Source organism: Carcharodon carcharias, chromosome 29 (genome assembly GCF_017639515.1).
Source record: "Carcharodon carcharias isolate sCarCar2 chromosome 29, sCarCar2.pri, whole genome shotgun sequence".
Lineage (NCBI taxonomy): Eukaryota > Metazoa > Chordata > Chondrichthyes > Lamniformes > Lamnidae > Carcharodon > Carcharodon carcharias.
In genome coordinates, this window is record NC_054495.1 from 13,299,518 (window position 1) to 13,313,499 (window position 13,982).

A 13,982-nucleotide genomic window follows, 5' to 3' on the forward strand; every position below is an offset into this window, starting at 1 on the left:
CTTAAAACGAAATAGGTCGTTTTTTCTTTAATCAATCAGCTGCAATCCGTGCACTTCAGTTCACAACACTCCCATCAACATGAACATTTTATCACTATCTTCTATGCCCAGACTCCCACTGATGTGAAGCCCTCTGTCAAACTCCTCCAATCTCCCTTCTACAATGTAAGGATAGAGCATTTTGCAAAACTACCAATAAGGTAATATCCCTCACATCTCGACCGATCCTAATGATTAATTTCTAAACCATCTCTATTACCAAAAAATCCTTCCTAAATCAAAACAGGAGCAGCTCTACAAAAGGGACCAGTTGCATTCTATCCAGCATTTTTTGGCAGCTCAATGTAACGGCGTTGTTTCAGAAGGGCCCTGTCCAGGTAATGCAAAGGAGCAATGGAGACCCTCGATCCCACCACCCCTCCCTCCCCCCCCACCCCCCCGGCTGGAACCCGCCGCCCCACACCCCGGCGTTTACCAGATGTCGGGTGCACGACATTCTCTCTGGAAGTGCAAACTTTTACTGGGAAATTGGCCTTCACTCAAAACCATCCGAAAAGTTGATTTCAGTTGTAGATTCCGAATTGTTGTGACAATGTTGCATCAATAGTTACACAGAACAAGTTAGGAGAATTAAAACACGCCTGTTTTCTGTGCAACTATTGTACAGGCACACATCGACTCCCCATCAGGCTCTGATAATTTCTGAACAACTTCAGGGCTACCCCCAGCCCGTTGACTTGCCAAAAAACGTGACTATTCCCTCAAAGGATATAACCCCTCTACCGGGTGTCCCCACCCTCGGGACCTACTCCAAACCCTAAACCCCTCGACTGAACCCAGAGGTCCACTGACCAAAACCACCCACTGATATCCTGCTCACCCACAAACACCCCAAGATTCGATTAACTTTCGACCCTCCTCCTTAGGACCAAAACGACGTGATGACATCTCAGCCAGTTCACTACATGGACTGCCATCACTGCTCTCCGCATGTAACCTGCTGTTTAATACCCCTCCCCCAAGGCTTGACTGTCAGACCGCACGAATGTCGGACTCAATGCACCCCCGATTTTCTGGCAGTCCTCCGACTCCCAAGTCCCAACTTTTTCTGCTCTCCTCTGACTTTACGAATCCCTTTTTAAACCTTCAACCCGATCATCAATTGTGCGATTCGCGCCCAACTGTATAAGTCCTCCCCAACTGCCAGGCCGAAGCCTCGATTTTCTGACGCACCCATGCACAGGCTGACACATTGTCCACCCGTCTGAACCCCCACCCCAATTCTAACCACTAACCTGATAATCCTACCTTCTCCCTAGCTGGAGCATATCCATGCATTTCAACTTACTTAATATTATGCCACCAATGCATAAAAAAGGTGTATGTGTCTTGCTTACTTTTGATTCTGGAGCACCGGATTGGAAGCCTCAGGCTGTGCTGCCCTCCAATATCCTCGCGTGGCCTGAGCTGGTAGGCCCACTGATGGAGATGAGTAAGATATCCAGGTTGGAAAGTAAGAGTTTTTTTCTTTTCTCTCCAGATTTATGCTCCAACCAAAGCAAGAATCTTGCAAACAGATGAAACATTAGCATTTACGGAGCAACCTGAAGAACTACTAATGTGTGTCCTTTCCATTAAGACAGAGGGCAGGTAAGATACTAAAAATACTCTCTGATTGGCCTACTTTCAATTATACAGAAGGTGATTGGCTATTCATTGCAGAATGCTCTGCAACTGCACTTACTCAGCAATAACTTGCCCATCCTCCGGGTTCTCCTTGGGACATTCATCTCAATGCGTCAATACATTCTGGTTCCAGATGTGAATGAAAGTTCAGAATTTGAAATATAAAATGAGACTTATTGCCCTTGACCTGAAAGTAGTTGCAGACTGGTGTGACATCAAGGAGCACTAGCAGCATTGAAAGCAGTGGGAGTCACAGTGAACTATCTCTATCGTTTCGAGCCGTACCTATGGCAAAATAGTATGGTTTTGGCTACTAAAGTTCAATCAGCTTGCATCCAGATATGCATGTAAGAGACTTTCAGTGCACTGTCTGGTGCCATAACAGCTTCAACTGCTCTATTTCTGTCGGAAATACCAGAGTGCAATGTCCTAGTTCAGAACTTCCCCATTTGGATCGTCAAGTATTTTCCCCTAAACTTATACAGGAAGTGGAGATATTTGCTGATAAGTAAATTACTTTTAACAACTCCTGGCACGCTGTGATAAGCAAAAGAAACAGGAGCGTCATGGGGCCTTTCTTTAAGTAGCAATTTGTTAGGTTATGGAAAGCAAAAATTTATGGTGTGATAGTTGATGATTTTGTGGAAACTTCCATAGATAAATGGATGTGTACCTGAATGAGCAACAAATGAGGATATAAGGTAGAGCTAAAAAGAAGTACAGAGTAGCACTGTACAAGTATAATTAGTCAACAAACAAAGTTCCTACCTAACATCAATAAGATCCGGATGTGGCCTATATTTTAAGGGAGCAACTACCTGAAACGAGCGGGATGTCATGACAGGAGAACTCAGACCCGTGATATGCTCCTCCTGCAGGATGTGGGAAATGAGGGACTATTCCAGCGTCACTGGTGACCATCTGTGCTGAAGGTGTGTCCAAATGCAGCTTCTAGCTAACAGGATTTCGGATCTGGATCTGCAGGTGGACACATTGTTGAGCATCCGCGATGTTGAGCAAATCATTGATAGAACATTTAGCAAGGTGGTCATACCGCAGATGAAGTGTACACTGGAAGAAAGGAAATGGGTTACTATCAGGAACAGTAAATGATTCTGGGAGATAGTGCATGACTCCCCTATGGTCGTCCATGTCTCTAAGATATACCGCGTTGGATATAGTTGGGGGATCGCCACTCGGTTGAAAGCAGCATCAGCCAAGTTGATGACACCGTGGGTTCCTCTGCTGGTCAGAGGCACGTTAAAAAACAAGTCTCATGCTATCCTGGTTGGGCATTTAATATTTTGGGTTTCTGACAGATGCTACTGTGGCTGCAAGCCTGAATTTAGCATAGTATGTGGCCTCCCTGGAGAAAGAGTCCAGGATATCATGGAGCAGCTGCAAGACATTGTCGGGAGGGAAGGTAAAGAGAGCGTGATTGTGGTACATATTGGTACCTATGACATAGGTGAACTCAGGGATGAGGGCCTGCCAAATAAGTGCAGGACCTTAGGCGATACATAAAAATGCAGGAAATCTAATGTAGTAAACTTAGGATTACTCCCACATCCACGTGCTATCGAGAACAGGAATAAGAGCATAAGGCAAATCAAAACGTGGCTGGAGAGATGGCATTACCGGGAGGGATTCTGATTCTAGAGGCACTGGGGCGGTTCTGTGCAAGGTGTGACCTGGACAAACCAGACGCATTGTACCCAGGCAGAGCTGGAATCAGTTTCCGTACTGGGGCTTCTGACAATCAGTTGGAGAGTACTTAATTTACTGGTGCATGGGGGGCAGGGGTGGGGGCTGGGGGGTGGGGGGGGGGGGGGGGGGGGGTGGGGAGGTGGTGGATCCACTATTAGAATCTGATAGCTCACATTCATATCAGAATAAAATGAAGGTAAAACATTACCTAGGTATACACTGATAGACATTGATTAACAGGAGAAACAATGTTTAGCAGCTATCCAGCAAGGGAATTTTATGGGGTTAAACTGGTGAAACTTCAATGCAAGGATTAGTACATCAAGGTAGATGAGTTAAGGGCACAGTAGACAAACGGCAGCAGGATGTCATTGCTATAACAGAGACCTGGCTAAAGGAGGGCCAAAATGACAGCATAATATCCCTGGTTATAGAGATGTCATTCATGATAGAATAGGAAATAAAAAAGGAGGGGGCGGGATAGCACCAGTGGTTGAAGAATCAATTCCAATTGTGAGAAGGGATGTTATACTAAATGGGAGAAGAAACGAGGCTTTCTGGATTGAGGTTAGAAATAAAACAGACTGTTACTTTACTGGCAGTGTATTATAGACACCAAAATAGTGAAATGGAGATAGAAGAACAAATATGTCGGCAAATCTCTGCTTTCAGAAACAAGAGGGCAATAATAGTAGGAGACTTTATCTATCCTTGTATCAACAGGGATTGAAACAGTGGTAGGGGCACTGAGGGAGATAAAATCACGCCATGTGTCCAGGATTTAAAAAAAAAACATTTAGTGACAAAACCAACGAGAGGATAGATACTAGATGGTAGATGTCTGGAGTGTTATGGACTAGGTGCAGGTCAATGGGACTAGCGAAATAATATTTCAGCACAGACTAGAATGGCCGAATGGCCTGTTTTCTTTGCTTTTGTGTTCTATGGTCCAATGGTTCTATGGAGAGGACATGCAATTCTAGACCTAATCTTTGGGAACGAAGAAGGGCAAGTGGGTGCAGTGACAGTTTGTGACCATATCGGGGTCAGTGATCACAATTGAGTTAGATTTATCTTAACCACGGAAAAGGACAGGGATAATGCAGGATAAAATGTCTTGAATGGTGGGAAGGCAATTTTCTGCAGAAATGAGAAGGGTCTTGGGTAAAGTGAACTGGACAGCCTTGCTCGAAGATGAAACAATGGAAAACCAGTGGCAAGCACAACAAAGTGAGTTCCAAATTGTGCAAAGTAGACATGTCCCCTACAAAAATAAGAGTGGCGCTGCCAAATCTAAACCCCTCTGGTTTATAGATGCATACAGGGGAAGATCAAACAGAGAAAGAAAGTGTGTGATAGGCACAAAGAACTAAGCACTGCAGATAGCTTAGCGAATATAGATAGTGCAGGGATGTAGTAATATAGGAAATAAGGGAATCAAAGTGATGGCATTAAAAAAGGTTAGCAAGTAAATTTAAAAATAACTCAAATATGTTTAACTAATACATTAATGCTAAAAGCTTTGTTGAGGTAAAAGTGGAATCTATCAGAGATAAAGATGGAAACGTGTATCTAGATGCAAAGGCTGTGGAAATGGTTTGAATGAAGATTTTTTCACCGTGTTTACAAAGGAAAGGGAGGATGTAGTTATAGTAGTCCAGGAGAAACACTGCGAGATAGTTGACAGGATTGTCAGAAAGCGAGAGGAAGAACCTGAAGAGTTGATAGTCAGAAAATTGATAAATCAGAAGGACGAGATGAATTATTTCCAAAGCTGGTAAAGGGAGTCAGGGAGGAGATAGCAGATGCCCTTAGGATTATTTTCCAATCTTCCCTAGAAATAGGGGCAGTACCGGAGGACTGGTTATATGGAAACGCAGTTACATTGTTTATAAAAAGATCAAAGGAAACGCCAAACATTTATTGGGCAGTAAGTCTTACATCGGTGGTGAGCAATCTACTAGAATCAATCCTGAGAGGATTGATTAACTGCGATGTGGAAAGTCATGAAATATCTGTGACTGGTCAGCTTGCATTTGGTAAAAGAAGGTCCCGCCTCACAAGTTTGCTTGAATTATTTGTGGAAGAGACAAGAAGAGTTGATGAAGGCAATGCAGTGAGAGTTATGTACATGGATTTTAGCAAGGCATTTGTCAAGGTCCAAAATGGCTGATTGGTCAGGAAAGAAATAGCCCATGTGATTGAGCGTAATGTGGAAAGCTAGATGAAATGTTGGCTTTGTAACAGGAAACAAAGGGTAATTGTCAATGGATGTCCTTGCGAATAGAAAGATTGTGTTCCACAGGGCTCGGTGTTGGGAGCCTTGTTGCTTGTGTTATATATTAACGCTTTGGGCGTGAACATGGGGGCACGATTAGGAAATTTGCCGATGACAGAAATATTGGCCGAGTAGTGGCTAATGTAGAGGATAGCCATAAAATTCAAAATTATATAGATGAGTTGGTGGGGTGGGCGGTAAAGTGGCATATGGATCTTAACATAGAGAATTTTGAGGTCATCCCTTTAGTGAGGTCACACAGTTACAGGGATTAAACAATAAATGAAAATATTCTAGGAGGGGTAGGTGAAGTGAGAGAACTTGTCTTAAAAGTGCACAAGTCCATGAAGGTAGCAGTTCAAGGGAACAACTATGAAAAGATGGCATATTGAAAGGTCTCCTTCATTGGCAGAGGTATTGAATATAAGAGGAAGCAAAGAATACTGCAAATGTATAAAACACTAGTGAAGCCACAACTGGAGTATTGTGTCCAGTTCTGGTCACCACATTACAGGAAGTGCATAATAGCTCTGAAGAGAGTGCAGAGCAGATTTAAAATAATTATTCCATGGTTACCACTGTTTAGCTATGAGGAGAGGTTGGATAGGTTTGGGTATTTTTCCTGAGAACAAAAAAAGCTGAGAGATGATTTCATTGAGGTGTGCAAAATTCTGAGGGAATAAATAGAGTGGACCGGATAACATTGTTTCCATTGCTGGATAATTCTGGAACCAGGGGACATAGATTCAAGATAAGTCGCAGAAGGTGTAGGGGGGAAATGAGGAAGAGCATTTTTTTACACAGAGGTTAGTGCGTGTTTGGAATTCGCTGCCCAGGTTGTTTCTCTAAACTCTTTTAAGAAGTAACTGGATCTGCACCTTAAGTGCTGTTAGCTTCAGGGCTATGGGCCAACTACAGGAAGTTGGGATTTAAAAGTGCACCAGGGTGTCCTCGGGCTGGCAAGGACAAGATGATTCATATAGTTGCATTCTGTGCTGAAACATTTCAGTTGTTCTATAGTTCTATAACAACGCAGCGGATGGGACAAGTTGAAGTGTCCATACTGAGAAAGAGCATAGGCCCGCGTGGCCGTCTTGTCTCCTTCTTTAAATTAGCTATTCTATAATTCTGAAATAAGGTAGCAGTACTTGCGAGCGTGCAACAATTAGTGGACAACATTCCGTCTATTTTGATGTATAACGAAGAATGATCAAACCACACAAGTGCCAGAAAATGACTATTTCCAACAAACGCAAATCTGAGCATATTCCTCGGACATTTGATCCAGGTATAAAGACATTACAACCCACAATCATGATATCAGTATTGCTCTTGGTTATAAGCTTATTTCGACAAGCTTTAGTAAAACATGGATAAGATAAAAAATGAAAACTTGGCAGTGAACAACACACCTCCTGATTCCAAACATACTCTTCAACATCCACCACCTTGACCTCAGGCGCTCAAGAGATTGGTCCCGTTTGCTGGGACATGGTTCATCTCACAAGCCTCGGGGTGTTGCAAACCACCCAGGTCAATGCATCTGACAAACAGCATGCAGCACTTCAAAGATTCAATCCCTGCCTCACTGTCGCGACACTTGTGAAGCCTATTCCATGAGCAGGATGCGCATGTACAAGTTTCCAACGGCCCTTCAAAAACAAGCTTGGAGCGCAAATGCACTTATCTCTTGAAGGACCCATTCATCCGTTTCATGCTGGTGCCCAACAAGTGAAATATGACCTATAGTCAAACACCATTCTGACGTGAAACTGTAGGCCCTACTTCCCTAAGCTGAGTAATAACCCTGCTACATCTTCCCTAACTTCACTGTAGGTATTCCCACAACAGGTAGACTGCAGCACTGCAAGAACAAGGCTCACCCTCGCCTTCTGACGGACAATAAATGCTGGTCTTCGGAGATGTACTCACATGCAAATTTCAGATTCGATTGATGAGCACCTTCTGGACCATTTCCTTTCTCCTATGTTAGAATTATTGGTGGAGAAATGTGGTCAGTGCCACTATTCTCAATATAATTACAATACGTCGATGGAAAAAATATACTCTTCCAGAAACGTATTCCAGCAAAAGGCTGCCAGTGCCGGTATATTGTTAAGGCAATCTTGAGACCATCCTGAGCCTTTCCTGATAGAATTATTATTTCCTACGAACATTATATAGCTATGATGTCAACATTGATTCCACGTTAATGTGTTGACTCCAAAATAACCCATTGGTATTTCAAACATACAAGAATACACAGGAGTTCCAAAAAAGTGTGCATGATCCAACTTTAATTTTCCGTACGCGCTTGTTATTTCTACTAACTTAATGGAAGAATAAGGTTCTTGGAAAAATTATTCAGGAACCTTTCAACTGTAACATTAAATGTGCACTCGCTCTTCAATCGATGGGCTTATAGGTTTCATTGACTGCATGGAGGCTCGGCAGTATGACACATCACACCTTGTCAGAAAACCTGCAGATTTGGAAAAAAAACGCATCCAAAACGTGCTAAGTGTCAGCCCTTTATTGTTAAAATTGACGGGCAAGCTGATTGGAATATCGACTTTCAGCCATCCCAACGCATGATTCGCCGCATTTGAAAGAGTGATGGTGAGGAGGCAGAAAAAATATGCTCTTACCTTTCAGAGCTCCTTCAAGTCGCGTTCCTCTGCATTCTTTTTCGTCGGGATCTGGAATTACAGTGCTTTCGCTATTGGGCCTCCTTGCAACCTCAATGGCTAACATAACAGCTGCAAAAACAAAGAAGATTTAAAAAAAATCATTATCTCCATATAAAAAGGTGGTAATAAAGTATCATTAATTCTAATGTTTAAAGGATGTTATGATCAGGATAATGGCCAGCGCTCCATTACCATGTTATTGTTATATTTGAAAGCATGTACAATAGGTATTGTTGTAGGACTTACACTTTCCATACACACAATAAAGTAACTAATTGGTTTCACTTTTCAACGCCCCTGAACATCTCAAAAACTGTACTTAGAATGAAGAATGTTTGAATGAAGTGCTAGTTTGGATGATAAAATTCCATTAAACATTTAGTAGCGTAATACAGTGGTGTTCAAAGCTGTGATTATGCAGTTATTCTAATAGTAAATATTTGAATATTTGATGATTTTTAAAGATGGACGGTATTTTAACATTTCTCCTCAATATAATGGGATGTATAAACCAAAGTAGGACATTCAAGCTTCAAACCTTTCCCATTGTTAAATTACTTCACAGCTGTCCTGTATGCTAAATCTATCCAACCACCTGACCGCAACGTGCCTCGCATATAATTTTCTAACATGCTGCGAGCGGCAGAATAAACTCCAAGATGAACAGTAGTCGTTCAAATTTGCAATCACTCTGATCCAAACATAAGATAAAAATACACACTTGTCCCGAGGTTTAAAATATATATAATATGTTTTCATTATTGACTATCATGTTAGCTTAGCAGCTGGTGATCACCCACCCGTGGTATAAATGGTTTTGATATGTTGTGTATTCAAGTTAATGAAAGGAACCTCAGCCTAGTAGTCAATGACATTTGGCCGATATCCGATTATCAAATTGTCATGAAGGTTAATTGAATAGAGAAAAATCTGGGCAACGTAGCAAAATGTAAAATCGCCATATTCGCATGAAGGCAAAAATATATTATCTAAATCGTGAACGATATGCATTGCTCTGATTTGCAAATGGTCCTCATGTCCGAGCGCATGTATAATAAAAGCTGAGCATGCAAGAGCAGCAAACAACCTTTAAGCTAGCAGAACAGTATCCTTTATTTCGAGCGCATTTGACTGCAAAAATAGAGATATCATACTTCAGTAATCCAGAGTGTTAGTGAGGACACATCTGGAGTACTGTGTACAGCTGTGATCTCTTTAGTAAAGAAGGATGTAAATGCGGTTGATGACATTTATTGAAGGTTTACTGGACTAATGCCTGGAATGGGAGGATTGCCTGCAAAGGCTAGCTTTGTACTTGATGGGATTTAGAAGAGTAATTGGCGACTTGACTGAAGCATCTAAGATCCTGAAGGTTCTTGAGAGTGTGGCTGTGGAAAGGAAGTTTCTACTTGAGGGAGAATCTAGATCTGAGGCTTACGGTTATAAATATACGTTTTCCCACAATTAAGGTAGGGTCGAGGCAATGATCCTTTTCTCTCTCACTGCCAGAAGTCTTGAATCTTTGCAACTTTTCACCAAATAAGCGGTGAAGGCACAACATTTGGATAGGTTAAGAAATATTTAAACACATTATTGATAAACAGGGGGTGGGTGGGGGGGCTGAAAGTTATTTTGTGGTAGTTAGGAATATGGAGTTGATTTTACAAAAATATCAGTCATGAAACCTTTGAATGGTCTAAAGGTTGGCGGGCCGATGTTAACACTCCTCCTCCTGATTCGCATATATGTGCATTCACATATGATTATCCACACGCTCTACAAAGTGAAAGGCACGTGGTTGTCCGGAGTAGGGAATTGATAGGAGCACAGCTGGGGTTTTGTTGGGGTGGAATGAAAATATTGTGGGGCCTGGTAGCCCTTGTGGCTGTTAAATGATTTGTACATTACTGTACCATCCAGCCAGCCAGCGCTACAGTGAAGCAAAATTTGATACCAAGGAATCATGTCGTTGCTGTTTTTCAGCTGTTCACCTTAGAGGCTGCCAGACAGTAAGATTCATGAAGTCGAACAATTCAGTTTGGTGCTCAATGTAAAACCCCAGTTCTAGGACCCCCTGACAAATGGAACATAATCCCCATTCTTTCAGAATTGATGTGCATCTCTAAACATAGCTGCGATAAACTAAAGGGCGCAGTTCTCTAGAAGTTACTGTCAATGAGGTGAATAGATCCTTATGTGCCTTCTGGAGCTACAATTTGTTTAAAAGTGTTTTCTTCCAATAAAGTACGCATTGTCCCTTTTGCAGTATATGAAAAATAGCGAGAAATGTGTGCAATGTCTGAAAAATATACACGTTATGAGGATAAAATAATCGTTTTTGGGTGGTCTTGCTTAATGGATTGACAGCAGGCAGACAACCAGGAACAATCATACCGAATGTCTTTGTTAGTTCAACCTGTTACACATGGAGTAAACCCCTGAGTGAAATTGTTTTTTTAAAAAAATATCAAATGACGTATAGCTTTTGTACGCAAATTTAGAGGGTGAAACTTCGATAATGTAATCATCCCGTTGTGTAACTGCATGGTCTTAGAAGGAACCAATTAGCTGGCCCAAATCATCACTTGTTACCATTGCGCTTGTGTGTCTCTTTTGATTAATATCATCCAGAAATGTATTAAATATCATTCCATAGCCTACAATTGAGTTCCATATGTTCAGGGTGACCATTTCAAATCCGAACTACTTCATTCATGTCATCTGGCTTTCTGTGATTGTATCATGAGCTCAATTACTGCCATTCCATTCTGACAACACAGCTTCCCATTAAAAACATTTGCATCACATTTCCTCTGGATTCCTCAATTTATCCAGCTAAACAAAGAGCTGTTGTCCCAGAAATATTTATAATAATAGCTTTTATGAACTCATTAATGCCTATGTATCCTATATAATGTGGTTTGCTCAGAATTGGACACATCAATTCATTTGGTCGGTTGCATAAGTATTTCCTAGCTGTTCAACAAACAGCCATTGTTTTTGTACTCCAGTACTCTATTCATAATGTGTAAGATTCGGTATATTTTAATGGATTTTGCTTAACCTGCCTCACCACGTCCATCGATTTGGCATACATAGCTCCAAATTACGGTGCTCTTGTAATCATTTCGAATTATAGCCTTTGTTTCGTCAGGCATTTGTATTTCCAGCACCAATGTCCATTCATCCATCATTACATTAATCTTGCCTCATCACGTGTCCCGACATTCTGTGCATATTTTTCTTGAACTCCGTCACTTCTCTACTCATTGAAAATGATGCAGGCCAGCTCCGGATATTCAGATACTTTGGCTATGTGCCCTACAGCTCCACATTCTCGCTTATCCAATGCCACAACTAACAGCTCAGTCTTGAGTCCTTCGGCAGCATTTTCTTCCGGGGTAAAATGTCCCTTTTCCTAATTTTAGTAATATTGTATTATGTATATCCTGATGGTGTGATTTCATGAGCAATTCCTTTTTGCTGTCATTTTCTTTTCACACTACCTCTGCTTATCAAATGCCTTTCTTTCCATTCCCCTCTGAAACTCTTTTATTAACTATCAATCTCGTTTGTGTTTTGAAACCAAAATCCTTCATACACGTTTTTTTTCTACACCCTGTAGTCTTCTCTTTGGTCTTCCATGGAGTTCATGCATTGACCTAGCATTTCTCCCTCGTGAGACGGTAAAAGTCAATCGCACCCAAACAAGCTCCCATCAAAACTTAATTAATTGTTGCTTTGCAGGCATGTCTATCAGTCTTTGATTCAAATGCGTCTTGTTTTCGTCCTTGTCGATGCTGAAACTTGTTGCGTTCTAAAACTTTCCTCAGCATACTAAAGTAACTGCATCCCCACCCTCTACCACCCAACATATCCTCATTTTTCTTTTACGTATTTACGCTCTCTGTTTCTGTTTGGATAATCAAAGTGGACAATAATAAAAAAAATCTGTAGTTTATGCGGGTTGCCTATGTTTCTCTTCTATGTTTGTTCCTCTGTATCGTCTTCGCTTGTTAGTAGTCACTTGAGTAAAAATAATAAACAGTTGTGTACTCATACTTTATTATGTTTTGCTCTAATCTGAATTGATGCCATCTTATCTTGACTCAGAGAAGTTTGAAATCAACCACATGACGGCAGCTGGTACTTTTTGACGCATTCGAGGCGCTATATGGCCAGGTATTTTCGATGGCATATCAAAGTACCGCTCATTCATCCAATTCAAAATAAAAGTAAGATGTTTACACGTAATTTTCCTGTGATTGTACGATATGCACTGGCCAATAATTGTCCCTCCATACAAACGATAAAGAGCCATTGCAAATCTTTATAGGGAGTTTCTTTCACTGAATTTTTCACAGATGATAGCAATTACCAGGCTTAAGTCAAACCTTCTGATGAATTACAAAGGAACGTAGGATTTGGAATCTGTAGTAGTCTTCTTACCTCTTACAGTCTGCTCATTCGATAATGATCCCGTTGCAGTATCAAATCCACTTTCCTCTCTGCTTACCACTCAGCACCACAACCGCTCCTCCGCACCACCACCTGCCCCGCAACTACCCTTTACTCCCTTTCCCATCAAGAATTTATCCTAAATCACTTTTATTAAAAATCAGTTACCCAACGGCCACTGATCTCTGGGGAACAAATGTGCACATACCAACGACATCTAAGAGAAAAAGAATGTTCTAAGCTCCGTCTTAAAAAAGAGGCACCTTATTTTTCAACCGTGTCTCCTAGTTACATTCTCCACCCCAATCCCACCCCACAAACACACACCCAACCAAAATCACTGCAACATGTGGAAACATCTTCCCAGTGTCTACTCTATCACGTACTGTCATATTTTTTTATGTTTCAATTAGAAAAGCTTTTATTGTTGTAACTGTTAATTGTCCGTGTTCAACTTGATCAATGTTTCTTCTACACATTGTTGCAGATATGGCAGCAACATTGCCCTGTTCAGCTCCAGTAAGTGTTCCGACATTTATATTCCTTCCTCCTTAGAGGAACTGAACAACATTCCATTTGTCTTTTTCATCAAATGTTTTACCTTCACGCCAGCTGTTTATTTTTTTACTGAATTCAAGTACCATGACATTAATTTTTCTCTGTACCATCGAGTTTTGAAATCCCTTTCCATATAAGTAGCATGCTGCTTCATATTATTTCTGTCAAAATGGAGAACTTCACATATTCTAATTTTGGACAGTATATGTATGTACTACCACACACATAAACTATCTGTATACCTTTGCAGGCTCTCCACCTCTTCCTGACAGCTTACATCCCTACCTAGCTTGTTGTAATCGGCACATTTAGCTGCATCCTTTCTGCTCATTCATCCAAGGCATTGATATAGATTGTAAATACTTGAGGTCCCCGCACTCCACAAGTCACAGCTTGCCAATCCGAAACAACGAACGTGCATCCACCCTTATTGATTCTTCCTATCAAACCAAGCCATGGTTATACTAACTTACGTTGTAACCTCTGATGTGGCACCTTATATTATGCCTTTTGAAGTCCGTGTCACTGCTTCTACCAATTCCCCTTTAAACCCATTGCTTGTGAATTCCTTAAGAAACTCGATAATAAACTCGACATATTCCCAT